Source organism: Moschus berezovskii, chromosome 26 (genome assembly GCF_049115385.1).
Source record: "Moschus berezovskii isolate FMDL1 chromosome 26, NW_MosBer_1.0, whole genome shotgun sequence".
Classification (NCBI taxonomy): Eukaryota; Metazoa; Chordata; class Mammalia; order Artiodactyla; family Moschidae; genus Moschus; species Moschus berezovskii.
In genome coordinates, this window is record NC_142485.1 from 44,639,624 (window position 1) to 44,653,083 (window position 13,460).

Sequence of the window (13,460 nt, forward strand, 5' to 3'; positions counted from 1 at the left end):
TGTTAAGAGACAAAATGAACAAACTCCCTTTACTTCTGGCATGTATATTGAATAAAGGAATAGATTTCTGTGTTTATAGACCTTACTTAGAAAGCAGATGAGTAGTGTATACTTTTATTTCTTCAGTAGCTTTTTGTGTAAGTGGACTTTGGTTATCTATAGGATAGATGTGGAGATTAAAAATAAAACACTGGAAAGTATGAAAGCTATTGTCAGGGAACCAAACTTTTAAGTGTTTTATGTTTTATAGATAGAAATCAGTAGAGTACATAGAGGGTTTTTTTTTTTTTTCCCATTTATGGTTTTGCTTCTAAGGTTTCTGCCTTTTACCTATCTACTTTGTATTTCAGGATTCATGTGAGCGAGCAAAACATATCTTGAAGACTCATGCAAAAGAGCACAAGAATCTGGCAGAAGCTTTATTGACCTAAGAGACTTTGGATGCCAAAGAGATTCAAATTGTTCTTGAGGGGAAGAAGTTGGAAGTGAAATGATAGCTCTTGAGATGGATGTATTGCTGGTTTTATTGCAAGACCATAAGTAGCATTGAAGTAGTCTTATTTTGCAACTCTTTCTCCCATTCTTGACTCGGTAGCATTCAGAGGTGTGAAACACTTTGTCAGTCTTTTGTCACATTCATCTAATTTTGATTATTCTCATGATGAACACCTATTGAAAATAGCAAATTTATTAAAGAAAATAAAGAGCTATCAGGATTGAAAGCAGCTTGTTTGAGAAGTCATAACACATGGCAAAAGCATGTAAATTACTTATTATTTATTGGAAAAGGATCTTAAAAGGTTACAACCAAAAAAACAAAAACCTACGCATTGCTAGGCTAGAAAACAGAGAGGTCAAAGAGTTTTTCTGCTATCTACTTTGGCAAATTTCTAAAAAAATTTCCCTTGGAAGGATAAAAACATGAGAATTATAAATCTTATAAATGATACACAATGTCTGTCAACAAGCAACCCCTACACCTGAAACACTGTAAGTAAACTATATTTCAATTAAAAATTTTACCAAAAAAACCCCCAATAATGCTATAACAATGACCAAAAAAAAAAAAAAAAAAACCACCTCAAAACAACAATAAGCAACCCATCTACTGTTAAAGCCAAAATAAATGCATTAGCAAAAAAATGCTTTAGCGCTATGGGTATAACTACAAAATTACACTATTCAATGCTGCTTGGATGTAAGAAATGATTTCTAATGAAAAATGAAAGCATGACTTCTACCTACTCTTTCATCAGCTGCTTAAAAAGATATCATGGAAAAGTCTGATTTACTAGAATTCACTTAAATATTCCTTTTATCACAAATATCATTTTAAGGGACAGCTGAAACTCTTGCACGATTAGGAGATTAGCAGGGATACAAAAGACAGTATGAAATAAACTTGTAAAGATACAATCGAGTTTTCAGATTTAAATTTTTATGTATTTAAGACTTAAATTTTTAAAATTCACACTGGGAATTGCATCATTTTGTGCTCCCACCTCCAGCTGTAAGCCCCTGGGAACTCAAGATAATTTTCCTAAAGACTCAAACGATGACCACTTCTGCAGATATAAAGTGCATCATTCCAATTTGCCAAACACAGCACCTAACCATGAGGGATTCTGGAATGAAAAAGGCAGAGTCCCTGCTCTAAACCAGCTACCATTTGCCAGGGAGGAATGGTTCTCGAAAGCATGTGTGCGTCCAGGGTGTGAGGGGTCAATCAGATCAAGACCAATTCTTAGTCTAACCCAGCTCAGCTGTCCCAGTGGCCAGCCCCCAAAGGCAGCCAGGACTGCAAGAAAAGGTGCACCGACGCCCTCTAAGACCCAGAAAAGCCAGTGATTTTACACTTCAAAGTTTACCCCTGATTCCCCCCTCTCCACCCTGACACTTCCCAAAGTGGGAACCCAACACTTCAAGTCTGAGGGACACAGACAGCTGGACTCACAGTCTGAAAAGTCAGCACCTGTGGGCAGTGTCAGCGCCTTCCGGCTCCTTTCTTTCTTCCCGTGGAGCCATATTGGAAAGATTCCACCCCTCTCAAACATCTGGCTTAAAACTCAGCATTCAAAAACGAAGATCATGGGATCCGGTCCCATCGCTTCATGGCAAATAGATGGGGAAAAAATTGAAACAGTGGCAGAATTTATTTTCGTGGGCTCCTAAATCATTGCGGATGGTGACTGCAGCCATGAAATTTAACGACCACTGTGGTCTCCTAACTTTTTAGGTAAGGTAACTGCCTGAAGTTGGAAGAATAACAGACTGCAACCGAAGAAAACTGTTCAAGTGGGGGCTCCGCTTCCAACAGCTGCAAGTTCAGACAAGCCCTTTCACTTGATCCCTAATTCCAGTGGCTCAGCTTTCCCATCTGTTAAACGGCCCACGTGTCGGACTAAGTGCTCTTGAATGTTCAAAACAAAACTCACCTTACCCAAAGGCTCTTCCTGCTGACCGCCAGATGTTGACTCTACTCCTGAGAGAAGGCTCCAGAGACGCGGCACCTCCCCTCCCCTCCCCCGCTCCCCTCCCCTCCCCCGCTCCCCTCCACCCCGTCCTTGTACCTACAAGTCCTGTCGTCTCAGGACACGGTGCTCAGTGACCCTCGACCGGGCATCCATCTCTCCTGCTGTCTCTTATAACCCACTCAGAACCAGCCTTTCGTCTATCCAATCTATTCCCCAAAGTGCTGCGTGGTGGTTTCGGCCCTAAATCATATTTGACTCTTGCAATCCCATGGACTGCAGACTGCCAGGCTCCTCTGTCCATGGGATTCTCCAGGCAGGAATACTGGAGCCATTTCCTTCTCCAGGGGATCTTCCCAACCCAAGAATCGAACCCGGGTCTCCTGCATTGCAGGCAGACCCTTTACCAACTGAGCTGTGAGGGAAGCCCCTTAATTAGTGGGGAAGTCCGTCAATTAGTGACGTGGAAGTCGCTCAGTCTCTGTAAAGTCTGACTGTTCGGGACAGTCCATGCCAGAATACTGGAGTGGGTAGCCTTTCCTATCTCCAGGGCATCTTTCCGACCCAGTAATCGAACAGGGGACTCCTGCATTGCACGCGGATTCTTTACCAACTGAGCGATCAGGGAAGCCCTTGTTAAAACATCACTAAAGCAAACTTCTGTTGTCATAAGCACACATATTTATCCCTACCCCGCATGCTTTTGCCTCTCTTGAAATGTTCTTGCAGATCAACTTGACTAATACTTTCAAGTTTCAAGAACTATCTTTTTAAGGCCGAAGTGGTAAAAAAAACACAGTTCAGCATGTTTCTATCTGACTCTCTCTAGCAGTTTTACACGTACTTTTGTACCAAAGAAACATACATTTGGTTGGGAAACTGGGACTGACACACACTACACACTGCTGCTGCTGCTGCTAAGTCACTTCAGTCATGTCCGACATAGACGGAAGCCCACCAGGCTCCCCCGTCCCTGGGATTCTCCAGGCAAGAACACCTGGAGTGGGTTGCCATTTCCTTCTCCAACACTACACACTAGTGTGTATGAAATAGATACCTAATGAGGACCTACTGCATAGCACAGGGAGCTAACTCAACGTTCTGTAACAGCCCACATGGAAAAAATGCTTTTAAAAAGAGTGGATATACATATATACACACAACTGATTCACTTTGCTGCACACCTGACACACACTATGGTAAATCAACTGCACTCCAATAAAAATGGAGGGGAGAAAGGAAGAGACACAAACATTCAGCTATCGACTCACCTGGAATAATGCAGCAATTTTCAGATAAATGTCACTTCAGAACCCAAACTGTAGGGTAGGAAATTCAGGATATTGTCAATATCCTCAAATTGAAAACAATTAGGAGCGCGGTGGTGGCGGGACGCACGCACTGGCCAAGCCCCCCGCTGGCGCCTCGCAGCTTTCCCTGGGCACCCCGCCGGCCCCACGCGGATGGGGCCTGGGTTCCACCGCCAGCTGCCCGCCCCTCAGGCCAGAGGACGACCGCCCGCCCTTGGGGCTCACAGGGCCCCGGGCCGCCAGCGTGTGTTTCCCACTGACAGGGCCCCGTTTCTAGCCTAGCAATGCGTAGGTTTTTGTTTTTTTGGTTGTAACCTTTTAAGATCCTTTTCCAATAAATAATAAGTAATTTACATGCTTTTGCCATGTGTTATGACTTCTGTAGACTTGTTTGTCATTAGTTTTATGGAGGTATAATTTATGTACAACACAATACACATGTTAATAGAGTTTTGACACATGTATACAATCCTTGTAACCAGCAACCCAACCAAGATTTCTGCTACCCCAAAGATTACCTTTTTTCTTCTGTGGCATTGGCTACCTCCCATCTGCAACCTTAGGCAGCCAAGGATTTTCTTTCCCCTACGGATTATATTTGTCTTTTTTATTGTTTTTTTCTGGAGTCAGCATGCCAGCAATTACAAACTTTTCTGTACAGGACCAGTTAGAAGCATACAGTGTGTACTCCTTTGTGTCTGACTTCTCAGTGCAGTGCCTTTAAAATTATCCTTAATGACTATGCTGATTGTGTATTTTGTTAGTAATTCATTCCTTTTTATTTTTTTTAATTGTGGTAAACGATACAAAACTTAAACGTTGCCATTTCTAACCATTCTTCTGTGTCCACTTCTGTGGCATTAATTATATTCGCATTGTTGTGCAACCATCGGCCCTGTTTCCAAAGCTTTTTCATCACCCCAGATAAACTCTATAGCTTTTAAGCAGTAACTACCCACTCTTCTCCCCCCTCAGGCTGGTAGTCTCTAATCTGCTTTGGTTCTATGAGTTTGCCTATTCTAGACATTTCAGCTAAGTGGCGTCATACAATATTTGTCCTTTTGTGTCTGGACATGCTTATTTCACTAAGCAGTGTTTTCAAAGTTCATGTTGTTGTATGTATCAGCACCTTTTTTGACTGAGTAATATTCCACTGAATGGACATACTTTGTATGAACATAGGTTTCCCGTTCTCTTGAGTGTGCACCTAGAAGAGGAATTGCTGGATAATATGGAAATTCTACCTTTTGTGGACCCACAAGACTGTTTTCCATAGGGCTGTACCATTTTACATTCCTCCCTGCATTGGACAAGGGTTCCAGTTTCTCCTCATCCTCTCCAACACTTGTCATTCTAGCCATCTTAGTAGGTGTGGAAGGATTAGTGGTCTTTCATAAGGTACATAAGCATAGAGTATTGCTACAAACTTGGTGGGGGAATTAATGAGTGTAATTTTAAATGTTCCAGGAGGATGCACTGAGGCAAGTTCTGGAGGAGATGAAAGCTTTGCATGAGCAAAACCTACCTGATGTGTAAGTTGGTAAGTTGCTATTTTAAAACATTATAAGAAATATGATATTGATGTCAGGTCATCTTAACTTAGTTTTTAGGTATTTTTCTTTTTTCTTTTTTTTTAATTCTCTGTGAGCCTGATCATACCCTAGCTATACAGAAGTAGAAGGATTTGTGTTAATGATTGTTATGTCTCTAGGGACCAAATAGTGCTTGGCACATGGTAGGTGTTCCATAAATACTTCTTGTTTGACTGGTATGACTTGAAAGGAATTAGGGTGGCTCCAAAAGAGATGACCCAGGAGCAAGTAACAGACCTAACGAGCGAAGTGTATTGTTTCCACTGCTTGTTTTCATCAGGTGAGGCCTTAGTGGGTTTAAAGGGAGAACAGGCAGTTTGCAAATTTAGCAGGAGCAGCAGTGACTTCCGAAAGCTTGAGTGAAGTTGCCTGGGAACTCGTGCTGCAGAACACTACAGCTTGGTAGGTTAGAGGGTTCTGGAGTTGCAGAGTGTTTAGAGCCAAGCATGGTAGTTGGCACAGAGGAGAATTTGAGCTGAACTGCAGACTTCAGAGGACCTGTGATTGGGTGAAGCATAAGACGCAAGTCTACTGACTGCCAGAGGAAAAATGAGTTATTGAGAGCTCATCCTGGAGAGAAGTATGTCTGCAACGTGAGATTTCGTCCCTGGCCTTGTTAGGTAGTGTTTTCATCAGTTAGTTGGGCATCGAAATCAGTAGCGTGTTGTTAGGGTGTGTGGAGTACACACAGCAGTAGGAACACTTTGCAGTGACTGTGCTGAAGGACAGATTCTGATGAACGAGGAACTGATGTGCAAGAGGTCTGCAGTGAACGTGAGGGAAGTGGAAAGTCCTGCACTCTGGTTCCCAAGTCCTTCATTTGTTCATACAACAGATATGCACTCGGCAGTTATGAGCTGATAAAGGGCTCTGGTGTTTCAATTGTAAACAGCAGAATCAAGAGGTTTGCCCCTGTGGCCCTCAACCATGCCATGCAGAAGGCAGGTGTTAAATGCAGGTAAAGCGGGTCAGAGTACCTGCTGTGAAGGAAAACGCCACACTGGGAGAGAGAGTCATGCACTGAAAATACTGGTAGATTGAGAAATCCTGGGAATTCTTTCCGAGGAAGAGACTCTTCAGCTGGAGCCTGAGGAAGTGGGTTTTAGCGAAGAAATAACTTTGGGCAGAGAGCATTCTAGTTGTAGAAAACAGCATGTGCAAAGGCCCTGAGTCTTGAAAGAGGGTGGGATGCCCAGGGACCTGGTCATCCCCAAAGGCCAGTGTGGCTGGAGCTCAGTGAGCAGGCCGAGGGTGACAGCGTGGGGGAGATTTCTCAGCGTGGGGGGCCGGCGGTGGCATGTTTGTGTTCTGAGGACCACCCTGGCCCCACTCGGATAGTGGATGGGATGGTGGTACTGAGAGGAAGGACGGTGGTCATGCAGGTGACAGGAGGGGGAGCCAGGCTAGGGGAAAGGAGAGCAGTTTACACACCTGTTTAGGAGGTGACTGAACAGGCCTTGGTCCGGTAAGGGAATGATTTTCCTGTATTCGTTCAGTTCAGTTCAGTCGCTCGGTCGTGTCCGACTCTTTGCGACCCCATGAATCGCAGCATGTCAGGCCTCCCTGTCCATCACCAACTCCCGGAGTTCACTCAAACTCATATGTCTATCGAGTCTGTGATGCCATCCAGCCATCTCATGCTCTGTTGTACCACGGGAAAATTCAGGATCCAAAATTCTGTGCCCTGTCCTCCTGGTTTGGTTCTGGGCAGGACTGTTACTATTACATTTCTGGCTCAAATTCTTTGTCAGGAGAAATCTATTCTTATTTAATTGCTCACATGGAAATGTGAAATTTAAGGAAGTTCTTGTGTACTTAATCAAGAACTCTGATGTTGAGTTGGGTGTATTTTATTTGTGCTATTTCATTATAATCAAGAGCACATTGTAAGCAGTGTGGAGACTAAATCTAACGTTTGTAGATTGGCAAAAGTGTCCAGAACAGATCTAGAAGACATGGTACATCTATGTACATGGAACATGTACATCTCTACATGGTACAGATCCAGAAGACAGGGGACATATATTTTGCCTACATTTTCAGGGCCTACTACAGAGAATGAGATGGCTGGATGGCATCACCAACTCGATGGACATGAGTTTGAGTGAACTCCGGGAGTTGGTGATGGACAGGGAGGCCTGGCGTGCTGTGATTCATGGGGTCGCAAAGAGTCGGACGTGACTGTGCGACTGGACTGAACTGAACTGAACTGAGAGCAGGCACATACATTTTGTATTTATCTGTTTCCTTTTAAAACTCCAAAGTAGATACTTAGTAATTCTGTACATCTGGTTTTGTTTTGGTTCCTTTTTTTTTTTTTTTCTTTTCAATTGTGGTTAAGATACACACCAGGTATCTCAGTGTTGAAGAATCTGACTGCCAATGCAGGAAATGCATTCCCTGGGTCGGGAAGATCCCCTAGAGAAGGAACTGGTTGACCCACCCCAGTTCTCTTGCCTAGAAAATTCCATGGGCAGACAAGCCTGGCAGGCTACAGTCCATGGGGTCAGAAGGAGTCGGACACGACTGAGTGACTGAGCACACATACCATTGAGTGTATTCAAAACATTCATGGTGTCATATAGCCATCACCACCAGCACCTTCTCCAGAACTCTTCATTTTACAAAACTGAAACACCATACCCAGTAAACAATTGTACATCTGATTGGAAAGGGTGATGTTTGTCTGATATCTAAGGAGACATATATTTTATAGGGGTCCAGGCCTCTGTTTTCGTAAATATGGAGCCTGCTCTTTTAAGTGAACAAAATGTAAATCCTAGAGTGTGGGCTGATGGAAAAACTGTGGGTTGAGCACAAAATGCTGTTCCTGTTGTTATCAAGCTCAAAACCCCTCACCTGTTTTCACATCAAAAGCAGTATCCACTAAAGCCTGAGGTTAAGGAATGGGCGAAACCTTACTGTACTGACTTCTCATGATGTAAGTGGGATCGTAAACTCTAAAGTTCAGAGCAACAATGTTCCGTCTTAAAGCTACTATAACGCAAGGGGTGTCAAACGTTCCAGGAGTAGAATGTTACTTACATTGTTCCTGGAGACCGCAATCTTCAGGAAAGGTTGAAAAGGCTAATGCCGTTATTAAAGGACATCCATGTAAGCTAACTCAGGAGACACAAGACAGTTGGTTTAAAGGTTTCCCCATGGCTTTAACGAGGGCTTGAACTGCCCCTAAGAAGAAGGGTGACAATATACAACCTTGACTTGCTCCTTTTCCTATTTGGAACCAGTCTGTTGTTCCATGGCCAGTTCTAACTGTTGCTTCCTGACCTGCACACAGGTTTCTCAAGAGGCAGGTCAGGTGGTCTGGTATTCCCATCTTTTTCAGTATTTCCCACAGTTTGTTGTGATCCACACAGTCAAAGGCCTTGGCTTAGTCAATGAAGCAGAAATAGATGTTTTTTTGGAACTCTCTTGCTTTTTCCATGATCCAGCAGATGTTGGCAATTTGATCTCTGGTTCCTCTGCCTTTTCTAAAACCAGCTTGAACATCTGGAAGTTGACGGTTCACGTATTGCTGAAGCCTGGCTTGGAGAATTTTGAGCATAATTTTACTAGCGTGTGAGATGAGTGCAATTGTGCGGTAGTCTGAGCATTCTTTGGCATTGCCTTTGTTTGGGATTGGAATGAAGACTAACTTTTTCCAGTCCTCTGGCCACTGCTGAGTTTTCCAAATTTGCTGACATATTGAGTGCAGCACTGCAGTGACATCATCTTTTAGGATTTGAAATAGCTCAACTGGAATTTCGTCACCTCCACTAGCTTTTTTCGTAGTGATGCTTCCTAAGGCCGTGACTTCACATTCCGGGATGTTTGGCTCTAGATGAGTGATCACGTCTTTGTGATTATCTGGGTCATGAAGATCTTTTTCGTACAGTTCTTCTCTGTGTTTTTGCCACCTCTTCCTAATACATTCTGCTCTGTTAGGTCCATACCATTTCTGTCCTTTATTGTGCCCATCTTTGCATGAAATATTCCCTTGGTATCTCTGATTTTCTTGAAGAGATGTGTAGTCTTTCCTATTTTATTGTTTTCCTCTATTTCTTTGCCTTGATCACCGAGGAAGACTTTCTTCTCTCTCCTTGCTATTCTTTGAAGCTCTCTATTCAGGAGGATATATCTTTCCTTTTTTCCTTTGCCTTTAGCTTCTCTTCTTTCCTCAGCTATTTGTAAGCCCTCCTCAGACAACCATTTTGCCTTTTTGCATTTCTTTTTCTTGGGGATGGTCTTGATCACTGCCTCCTATACAATGTCATGAACCTCAGTCCATAGTTCTTTAGTGACTATCGGATCTAATCACTTGAATCTATTTGTCACTTCTACTGTATAATCATAAGGGATTTGATTTAGGTCATACCTGACTTTGGCCACCTCATGCGACGAGTTGACTCACTGGAAAAGAGTCTGATGCTGGGAGGGATTGGGGGTGGGAGGAGACAGGGATGACAGAGAATGAGATGGCTGGATGGCATCACCGACTCCATGGACATGAGTTTGGGTGAGCTCTGGGAGTTGGTGATGGACAGGGAGGCCTGGCGTGCTGTGATTCATGGGGTCGCAGAGAGTCGTACACGACTGAGCGACTGAAGTGAACTGAACTGAACTGAATTGAATGGCTGCAAAGCATGTAATCAGTCTGATTTCAGTCTTGACCATCTGGTGACGTCCATGTATAGTGTCTTCTCTTATGTATGTGGAAGTGGGTGTTTGCTACGACCAGTGCGTTCCTTTGGCAAAACTCTGTTAGCCTTTTCCCTGCTTCGTTCTGGACTCCACGGCCAAATTTTCCTGTTACTCCAGGTATCTCTTGACTCCCTACATTTTCATTCCAGTCCCCTAAAATGAAAAGGACATCTTTTTTGGGTGTTCGTTCCAGAAGGTCTCGTAGGTCTTTACAGAATGTTCCACGTCAGCTTCTTCAGCATTAATAGGATTACTGGGAGTTGATATACTCCTTAATAAATGATAGGGAGTAGGAGAAAAAGGCATCTTCTGCAAAATAGGTGACTTGGGCAAGGTACTTACGGGAGAACAAATCACATTTAGGAAAGATAAATGGTACCTTAGGAGGATATATGGGAGATAGGGGAGTTTTGTGATAATGTCTGTTTGTCTGGTGCTTTTTCCAAAAAAAAAAAAAGTCTTTCCCCAGACTGTTTCCAAAAAGCAAAGCTAAAATAGACTGGTAGGTAGGTAAAGATAAGGTGAAAAGTCTTAGGCAAATCATATTTATCCATGAGGAACTTTCTTTAATTTTAACACTGTCTCCAAAAGTAAATGAAAAGTCAATTAAAATGGACTCAAATGCATTCCTTTCTATAGTTGAATAATACACAGCTTCTTTATCTATTCATCTGTTGACGGACATCTAGGTTGCTTCCATGTCCTAGCCATTGTTAAGTAGTGCTGCAATGAACACTGGGGAACATGTGTTTTTGGGAATTTGCTATATGATACAGGGAACCCAAAGCTGATGCTTTGTGACAACCTAGAGGGGTGGAACAGGGAGGGAGGTGGGAGGGAGGTTCAACAGGGAGGGGCCATACACACACCTATGGCCAATTCAAGTCAATGTTTGGCAGAAACCATCACGATATTGTAAAGTAATTATCCTCTAATTAAAAATAAAAATTATAAAAAGTCAATTCATTTAAAAGGCAAAAACGTAGGCAAATCTTATTTCTCCCTGAGGAAAGGCCTATGAATCTGAGTTTAAAGTTACATATAGTAAGTTTTCAGAGAAGGCAATGGCACCCCACTCCAGTACTCTTGCCTGGAAAATCCCATGGACAGAGGAGCCTGGTGGGCTGCAGCCCATGGGGTCGCTAAGAGTCGGACACGACTGAGCGACTTCACTTTGACTTTCACGCATTGGAGAAGGAAATGGCAACCCACTCCAGTGTTCTTGCCTGGAGAATCCCAGGGACAGGGGAGCCTGGTGGGCTGCCGTCTATGGGGTTGCACGGAGTCGGACACGACTGAAGTGACTTAGCAGCAGCGGCAGCATAGTAAGTTTTATGCCACTATTAACAACTGTAATACATCAAAACATTGACGGGAGCCATGACTAAGCGACTTCACTTTCACTTTTCACTTTCACACGTTGGAGAAGGAAATGGCAACCCACTCCAGTGTTCTTGCCTAGAGAATCCCAGGGACGGGGGAGCCTGGTAGGCTGCCGTCTGTGGTGTCGCACAGAGTCGGACACGACTGAAGTGACTTAGCAGTAGCAGCATAACAGCAGTATCTAAATCTTTAGGTCTATATATAGTGATAAAAACTGGAAAATACAAAAATGCTACCAATCAACACCACTAAATATTCATGACAAGTCTGGTTGGGTGGGTGCTGGTATTAGGGCTCAGTTTGAGTTTGTAAAGGGTGTCCCAGGTGGCTAAAATGGTAAAGAATCCACCTGCAATGCAGGTGACCTGGGTTTGATCCCAGAGTCTGGAAGATCCCCTGGAGAAGGGAATGGCTCCCCACTCCAGTATTCTTGCCTGGAGAATTCCATGGACAGAGGAACCTGGTGGGCTACAGTCCACGGGGTTGCACAGAGTCAGACATGATTGACTAACACTATCACTTAGACTATGGAAACTCAAAAGTACTGATGTTTAAATCTGCTAAAAAGTAAGTTAGATGCAGAGAAACATCACTTAAAATGCTATATAAAGTTTCATCATGCGAACATAATACAAAAATATTTTCCTTTAAGAAAGATTTGCTCATCATGTTTAATGGGAAATAATGAAACGTCATGGAAACAGGCCAGTAGGGAAACTTTTACTATTTATCTTTCTAAATCATGTGTTTTTCCTTCCAAATCTGTGTACCTTGTTCTTCTGTTTACAAAACTGGGTCATCACACATTTGACCCATCTGTAGATCCTCGAGAAGACACTCTAAAGGCATCAGATGCAAACTGAGCGTCAACTGAAAGAGAAGGAAAGAATTATATTTTTTAACTAAAATACTTGGGCTAACTAAGATTAGTAAAAGAAAAGAAAAAACAAAAAAACCCTGAGACCTTTCCTAGTATTCTGAAAAATGAAATCTATCTACAGATGACACAACACAAAATACTGATCACGATTACAATTTTATAATCAGCTCATGGTCGCATGTGGGGCTGCGTATCAGAGCTCCTGGTTTTCTCACTCTTCATTCATTCACTCAATAACTATGTGCAAAGGTTCTGTGACAAGCACTGGAATTACAAGATGAAGGTGACCCAGTCCACCCTGAAAAATGATATGCCCTTAACTGGAAAAACAGGCAATTTCCACACAGAGTCACAAATACGAAGATATAAAAGATGGCACAAGGAATGCCGGGAAGGGGCAGCTGGCTTTGTGTCAATACTGCCAGCTTTTTGGTGGAGGTGATATGTATGTAGCTGCCTGAAGGACAGGAGAAAGTATAGGAGATGGAGGGGAGAAGCACATACAAAGGCCGGAGGTGAGGAAAGGAATCTGTGGGACCCCACACAGTCTGGCTGGTCAGATGCAGAGCTGAGGGGCAGAATAAGGTGGGAAAGAGATAAGGCCGACTAACTGGGCAGGACCCAAATTGATGTGGGTGTTTGGAGCACTTCCTGAGGGGAAAAGATAAACTGGTGACATATTCAGTGACAGAGAAATTTTAAAGTCACCCACCAAGTGATAGCCACATAAACATGACTGCTTGAGTCTGGGTTTCCTAGCCTTAACCACTACCAGACACTTGAGAAGTTGATGAACTCCACGTTTTCTGAGAATAGTGTCAGGGTGTAGGAAGATAGCTCCAGGGATGGAGGAAGTAGAAGGATACAGCTAGAAATACAAAAAAATACAAAGACCTTCAGAGATTGCTTTTCAAGCTATGGTACTCAGGAATAAGGATGACTGTTCATGCTTTCACATTTTTCATTAGCTATGTATAAAAAAAAAATATTTAACATAGCATCTGTTATCCAAGCAATGGAAAGATGCCATTTATTGTTTACAGTGTATTTCAGAAATCAGTGTCTAAATTTAATTCATGCGTTGTGGCAACATACCTTCTCTTAGTTCTCTAGCTATCCTGTC

General features: G+C 43.0%; 1 pseudogene across 1 annotated transcript in view; it reads left to right on the forward strand.

Moving 5' to 3' along the window:
• Positions 1 to 4,134, forward strand: part of LOC148773784 (uncharacterized) — a 37,725-nt pseudogene extending 33,591 nt beyond the window's left edge. Inside the window, exon 8 of the transcript XR_016036490.1 lies at positions 351 to 4,134. The product of XR_016036490.1 is annotated as an uncharacterized LOC148773784 (transcript). The remainder of the gene's footprint in view (positions 1 to 350) is intronic.
• Positions 4,135 to 13,460: the final 9,326 nt, after the last annotated feature.